Here is a 7,245-nt window from a genome sequence, read left to right as displayed (position 1 = left end):
TTGCCCTTGCTTCCCTTGCCTTTGCCGTTGTTCCTAGGAAGATGTTGCTGCGGCTAAAGATACAAACATAGTGATCCGAAGGGGCACGTGTACCCGAATGTTTATAGCAGCAATGTCTACAATAGCCAGACTATGGAAAGAACCTAGATGTCCATCAACAGATGAATGGATAAAGAAGAGGTGGTATATATACACAATGGAATACTATGCAGCCATCAAAAGAAATGAAATCTTGCCATTTGCGACGACGTGGATGGAGCTAGAGCGTATCATGCTTAGTGAAATAAGTCAATCGGAGAAAGACAACTATCATATGATCTCCCTGATATGAGGACATGGAGAAGCAACATGGGGGGGTAGGGGGATAGGAGAAGAATAAATGAAACAAGATGGGATTGGGAGGGAGACAAACCATATATGACTCTTAATCTCACAAAACAAACTGGGGGTTGCTGGGGGGAGGTGGGATTGGGAGAGGGGGAGCGGGCTATGGACATTGGGGAGGGGAGGCGAACCATAAGAGACTATGGACTCTGAAAAACAACCTGAGGGTTTTGAAGGGTCAGGGGTGGGAGGTTGGGGGAACAGGTGGTGGGTAATGGGGAGGGCACGTTTTGCATGGAGCACTGGGTGTTGTGCAAAAAGAATGAATACTGTTACGCTGAAAAAATAAATAAAATGGAAAAAAAAAAAGGTTTTGTGGATATGGCATCATTTAGAAAATAATCATTAATTTGTTGAATTAAAGCTGAGATGTTAAGTCTAAAAGAGGTTATTTTGAGGGCCAATTGTAAAGAGTAGCAGGCAACTTCATAGAAAAGCAACCTCCTGGCTAGAGGAATATTCCGAAGAACATTCACAACCGAGTATTACAAGTTTTCTATTTCTGAGGCAGTGCCAAAAATTCTGGGTAAAGAGAATCTAAATCAGTTGTTATAAACTAAGAAAGTGTGTTATTCTGGGTTCTCTGAGAATCAGCCACCAAAATGAGATTAGATGTGAAAGGATTTATTAAGGGAAACATCTGAGTGAGAGAAAATGGGGAGGAAGGCAGATTAGCTGGGAGTGCCGTCAAATTCTGTTGCAAGCCTGACTCCAATGAAGGAGGTAGAGAAGGAAGGTTGTTAGATGGAAGTGTCCTAGGTCTCCTGCACCCCATGGAGGCTCATCAAGGCTGTCAGGGAGTCTTAGAGCCAACGTCCTGTGCTAGAGAAGTCCCATGTCTCCCAGGACTGGGCCTGTTTTAGTTCTTACTGTCTCTGGAGCACTCAGGCATTGGCTAGGAAGAGCTCGTGGGAAGCTTGACCTCTCCCCAAACTCTGCAATGGATTTCAGTACAGGGTCATCAATTATGTTATAGTTGGTGGTGGAGACGTGCATTCTCCTGGCCACAGAGAGGGTATCTGCATTAGCTGGGGAGTTGTCCCTCTGTAGTGCCCACCGCTCCAACCCTGGCCCCTTCACCCCAACTCAAGAGGTCATTAGGAACCATGGGGGCCCGCTGCCTGGGAGAGAAACACCAGCCAGACCCCCAGAAACTGGTGCGGTGTGTCATGCCCCTCGTGTTCCAAGATGTTCAAAGGGGTTGAGACCGTGGGAAATAGGCAAATACCTTCTGTTTGATGTTTATTTTATGAATTATTGGAAATGATCTTTTATAAATGGCTTCCTCAGGATTAGTTACAAAGTGACACAGTAGCCGTACATTGTTCTATCTCTCTGATTTGTTCTAAAAAGTCAGAGGACAGAGTTGTTTAGTCACCAGTTTCCATGGGCATATGGACAGAGCCTGGCTTCTATGGTCTCAAGACCATTTCAGCAGAAGATGGGCTTCCTTGCCTGCTGGTGCAGGGTAGCTCAATAAAGATTATGCCGTGCTTAGCTACCTCGCAGAGTTTCAGCAATACATCTGACCCCCGCTCCTCCACACACCTCAATCATGCTCCCTCTGCACACATTCTGCGCTTGCTCCTTGCTGAACTCTCCTCTCAGGCTGTGTCCTATCTACTACAGTGCATAAGGATCTCTTTTTACACAATGGGATCTGACCCAGAATATGGCATTTGCTTATAAATGGTCTCTCCTTCTGAACATGAATACTCTGGTGCTGAAAATCGGGTGTTATATGCAACAGACAAGTATCGTAGCCAATGAGGTTTATCCGAGGCACGATTATTGCTAATATGTGCAACAGACATTAACCAGGTCTTGTTTGTCATTATTTTAAATAGAAATAGTGTAATGGGTATTGGTGAATGTTAAGCAAATCTAAAATGCAACATGATACAGTGAAAAATATTACAACTAATAAATAAAATGTTCATGTTAGGATGTACATTGCTCCACTTGTCACTTTCTGATCACCAAAAAAATTCATGCAATTAACTAATGATTGCTCTGTATGCACTAATGTGCACAGTTTACATGTCCTATGTAGCTGTGATGGTTAGTTTTATGTGTCAATTTGACTGGCTGAAGGAATGCCCAGATAGCAGGTCAAACAGTATTTTGGGGTGTGTCTGAGAGGATGTTTTGATTTAGTAGACTGAGGAAAGAGGCTGCCCTCACCAGTGTGGGTGGGCACCATCCAATCTGTTGAGGGCCAGAAGAGAACAAAACGTAGAGAAAGGATGAGTTCTCTCTCTCTTTTCTTGAGCTGGAACGTCCATTTTCTCCTGCCCTTGACATCGAAGCTCCTGGTTCTCAAGCCTTTGGTCTCAGACTGGTCACAAGAGCAGCTCTCCTGGCTCTCTTGGCTCTCCAGCTTGCAGGTGGCAGACTGTGGGACTCCTTGACCTCGGTAACTGCATAAGGCAATTACTACAAGGACGCTCCTCCTATATATCCTATTATATTGGTTCTATTTGTTCTGTTTCTTTAGAGAACCCTAACTAATAGACTAGCAGACGCTGTCTGTGACCCTAGCCTTTTCTGCAGCAATTTGATTTCTAGCTGCCAGCACCTGAGATTCTTTGCCTGAGGGTTTCCACAGTCCACAGGATTGAGAACTTTTTTATAGGGTAGAAATGTTTTCCAATTAATGCCCTCTGGGAGCAGTTCTCATGCAATGACTGATGGGAATAGGTGGATAAAGGCAGCTGTTCCCTTACCCCTCAGGTGGAATAGCTCTGAGACTTTCTTACTGGTATTTCCTAGACTATTAACCAAATAGGTATTTGCACTCAATACCCAAGACTTCTTACCATAAACTTTATGCACTACAGGTGACTGTGATGTTTTAGTCTATTTCTTAGTTCTAACAATATCCCAGATGGACATCCCCTTCATTGACACTCGGCACACTTTTCAAATTATCTATGATTCTGACAGTCTACCAATTTCATTTAGAATATAAACCATTACTTTCAGCTACATAATTTTGTTTAAAATGTTATATTACGTTTTGAGGATAGAAATATAAGTTTTCCCTATATAAACATTGCTGAAAAATAGTATTTCAAGAGATGTGATGTTGTATGGAACTTGAGTGTTAAAAATCAAAAGGTATCAAAATGTGGGAAAAACCAAAATGTCCATTGATTGATGAGGGGATAAACAAAATGGTGTATGTACAAACAGTAGAATATTATGTATGCATAAAAAGGAATGACGTACTGATACATGCTACAACACGGATGAACCTTGAAAATGTGCAAAGTGAAAGGTGCCACTCACAAAAGGGAGCGAACTATATGACTCCAATTATATGGGATGTCCTGAACAGGCAAATAAAGAGACAGGAAACAGATTAGCAGTTGACTAATGAGAGTGATGGCTAATGTGCTCAGACTTTCTTTTGGGGATGATAAAAGCGTTCTGGAATAAGGGAGTGATGAAGGTTGCACAACCTTATAAATATATTGAAAACCACGGAAATCAAAAAACATCTTACCAGGAAAATGTTAACTGGGAAGATGTTTTGTGGTTTATACTTACACTGCCTTGCACTGATCTCTAATTATTTTCTGGTTGAGTAGGTACTAGGTTTAGTTCATGAAACTTTCCAGATTTTCTCGAAGATGGGTTGTTGCTCAAGGACACTGATGACCGCCTGAGAAGATTGCCTGGCACGAACCACACTCTTACAGATTGCAGAAAGGAGATTATGATCATTAATGCAGGAAGGCTCTCAAGGAGCTTACCTTGGAAGTTGTGTCGTCATGGCATTTCACTAGTTGGCAGCTGCGCTCTCTGCAGTGTTGTTCCTAGTTCCCCATGCTCACAGCACAACTCATTAGCGCCTCACCTCAGTCCACATCCCTCTCCTCTGGCTCCCTGAGGCCTCATTGTCACTACTAAGGCACCACGTGCTGTAAGATAGCTTAGAATGCACTACACGCACTGGTCTGAGCAGTTATGAGGCTGTAGGTATGCAGGTAAGAGTCTTGCTTTTTTCCCTGGTCCTTGCTGACTCTCTCTTGATCTTTAGCTCACTCAGAGGAGGTCCCCTTGGCCAACATAGGCTTTGGCATCTAACAGCTGCCTAGAGGGTTGAGTAACAACTGGGAAGTATGGGGGAGTTAGTGCCCCTTCAGGTAAACTTTGACCAATAAAAAAGAGTAGATGTGAAGAAACAGGCAGATAAATACTTTTTCTCCCCTCCCCCATGAACTGTTCTGAGATGCAATGTTTCCATGTAGTTTCTTTCTTTCTTTTTTTTTTTTTATTTGTTTATTTACAGCACAACAGTGTTCATTGTTTTGGCATCACACCCAGTGCTCCATGCAGTATGTGCCCTCCCTATTACCCACCACCTTGTTCCTCAACCTCCCACCCCCCCGCCCCTTCAAAACCCTCTGGTTGTTTTTCAGAGTCCATAGTCTCTCATGGTTCATCTCCCCTTCCAATTACCCTCAACTCCCTTCTCCTCTCCATCTCCCCATGTCCTCCATGTTATTTGTTATGCTCCACAAATAAGTGAGACCATATGATACTTGACTCTCTCTGCTTCACTTATTTCGCTCAGCATAATTTCTTCCAGTCCCGTCCATGTTGCTACAAAAATTGGGTATTCATCCTTTCTGATGGAGGCATAATACTCCATTGTGTATATGGACCACATCTTCCTTATCCATTCATCTGTTGAAGGGCATCTTGGTTCTTTCCACAGTTTGGCGACCGCAGCCATCAAGATATGTCTCCAAAGGCCAAGGAAACAAAAGCGAAAATGAACTTTTGGGACTTCATCAAGATCAAAAGCTTCTGCACAGCAAAGGAAACAGTCAACAAAACAAAAAGGCAACCCACGGAATGGGAGAAGATATTTGCAAATGACAGTACAGACAAAAGGTTGATATCCAGGATCTATAAAGAACTTCTCAAACTCAACACACACAAAACAGATAATCATATCAAAAAATGGGCAGGAGATATGAACAGACACTTCTCCAATGAAGACATACAAATGGCTATCAGACACATGAAAAAATGTTCATCATCACTAGCCATCAGGGAGATTCAAATTAAAACTACATTGAGATACCACCTGACACCAGTTAGAATGGCCAAAATTAGCAAGACAGGAAACAACGTGTGTTGGAGAGGATGTGGAGAAAGGGGAACCCTCTTACACTGTTGGTGGGAATGCAAGTTAGTGCAGCCACTTTGGAGAACAGTGTGGAGATTCCTGAAGAAATTAAGAATAGAGCTTCTCTATGACCCTGCAATTGCACTGCTGGGTATTTACCCCAAAGATACAGATGTAGTGAAAAGAAGGGCCATCTGTACCCCAATGTTTATTGGAGAGCCCAGATATGGACCCTCAACTCTATGGTGAAATAATCTTCGACAAAACAGGAAAAAATATTCAATGGGAAAAAGACAGTCTCTTCAATAAATGGTGCTGGGAAAACTGGACAGCGATATGTAGAAGAATGAAACTTGACCATTCTCTTACACCGTACACAAAGATAAACTCGAAATGGATAAAAGACCTCAACGTGAGACAGGAATCTATCAGAATCCTAGAGGAGAACATAGGCAGTAACCTCTTCGATATCAGCCACAGCAACTTCTTCCATGTAGTTTCTTGAGAGATGAATGTCTCAGTGAGCACCCAGCTGTGTTTTCTGGTGTAACCATCACCAGAAATAATCTACCACCTTGTATATCTTCCCCTCTTTTCTGGATTCATTTCCAGTTTCCCTTTACCTTTGCTTCCCGGTATTGCACTCCCACAAATGAGAGATCGCGTATTAGTGTTGCCTCAGGCTGTTTCCTAGGGGACCTGGGATAAGATAGTGTATCATTTTCTCTTACAAAGAGGCATAACCTGTCCAGGGCAGGGATCAGCATACACTAGGGGCAAAGTGGAGGAAATGTTGGTGCCTAGTGTAGTAGGCTATCAAGGCATAATGAATCAATTTGGGCCAATGAGATTATCTAACTCACTTCCTTGCCATTAGACAAAGATATCACTTCCTTTTATGTGGTATGCAAATTCACATTTTGTAAAGAAAATAAATTATACCACTGTCTGTTTATTTAAAATATCCTATTGTAAATCAGCATTTTAACCTATGTGTACCACAAGTAATAAGCATGATATAATGAAATAAAATTAAATACACTGGCAAATGCAAACATTCAGCTAAATGATTTTGTCTTTAAAAATATTTACTGTTGGAGATTAATCACTTCAAAATTTGTGCAATTCTAAAAAGTTTGGAAACTAGTAGCCTACATTTGGTGTATGGACACTTCACATAAACTATCTGATAGAGCCTGCCCTTCTCAATTAGCACCTTTGTTTTGTGCTGCTTAAAGACCTTTGGAACAGGAACTGAGGCTTCTCAAACTTTTAAATCCTATACTCCCTACCATGACTCTCTTCAGTGTCTGTCTCAGGCACAGATATTTCCATGATCCCTAGAGGGGAAATGCTACATTTCTTTAATACCTTAAATTAGACCCGATTTGACCTCTTTATTCCAGAAGTTTGGTAATGTATTTCCACACATTGTTGGTCATCCTTCTAGTCCCATCCCTTTTCCTAGGACACACCCAGGAATATTTTGTCCATGAGACCCTAGAGTCAGTATGCCAGGGCCCACAAGCTTTTTGAGGGCTGTGATAATGTTTAAGACCTGAAGATTTAAGGGGCATCTGGGTGGCTCAGTATGTTAAGCATCTGACTCTTGGTTTTGGCTTAGGTCATGATCTCATGGATTGAGTGATTAAGCCCTGAGTTGAGCTTTTTACTCAGTGGGGAGTTTACTTGAAGATTCTCTTCCTTTGCCCCCCTTC

Source organism: Meles meles, chromosome 4 (genome assembly GCF_922984935.1).
Source record: "Meles meles chromosome 4, mMelMel3.1 paternal haplotype, whole genome shotgun sequence".
Taxonomy (NCBI): domain Eukaryota; kingdom Metazoa; phylum Chordata; class Mammalia; order Carnivora; family Mustelidae; genus Meles; species Meles meles.
This window is presented reverse-complemented; position numbering follows the sequence as displayed.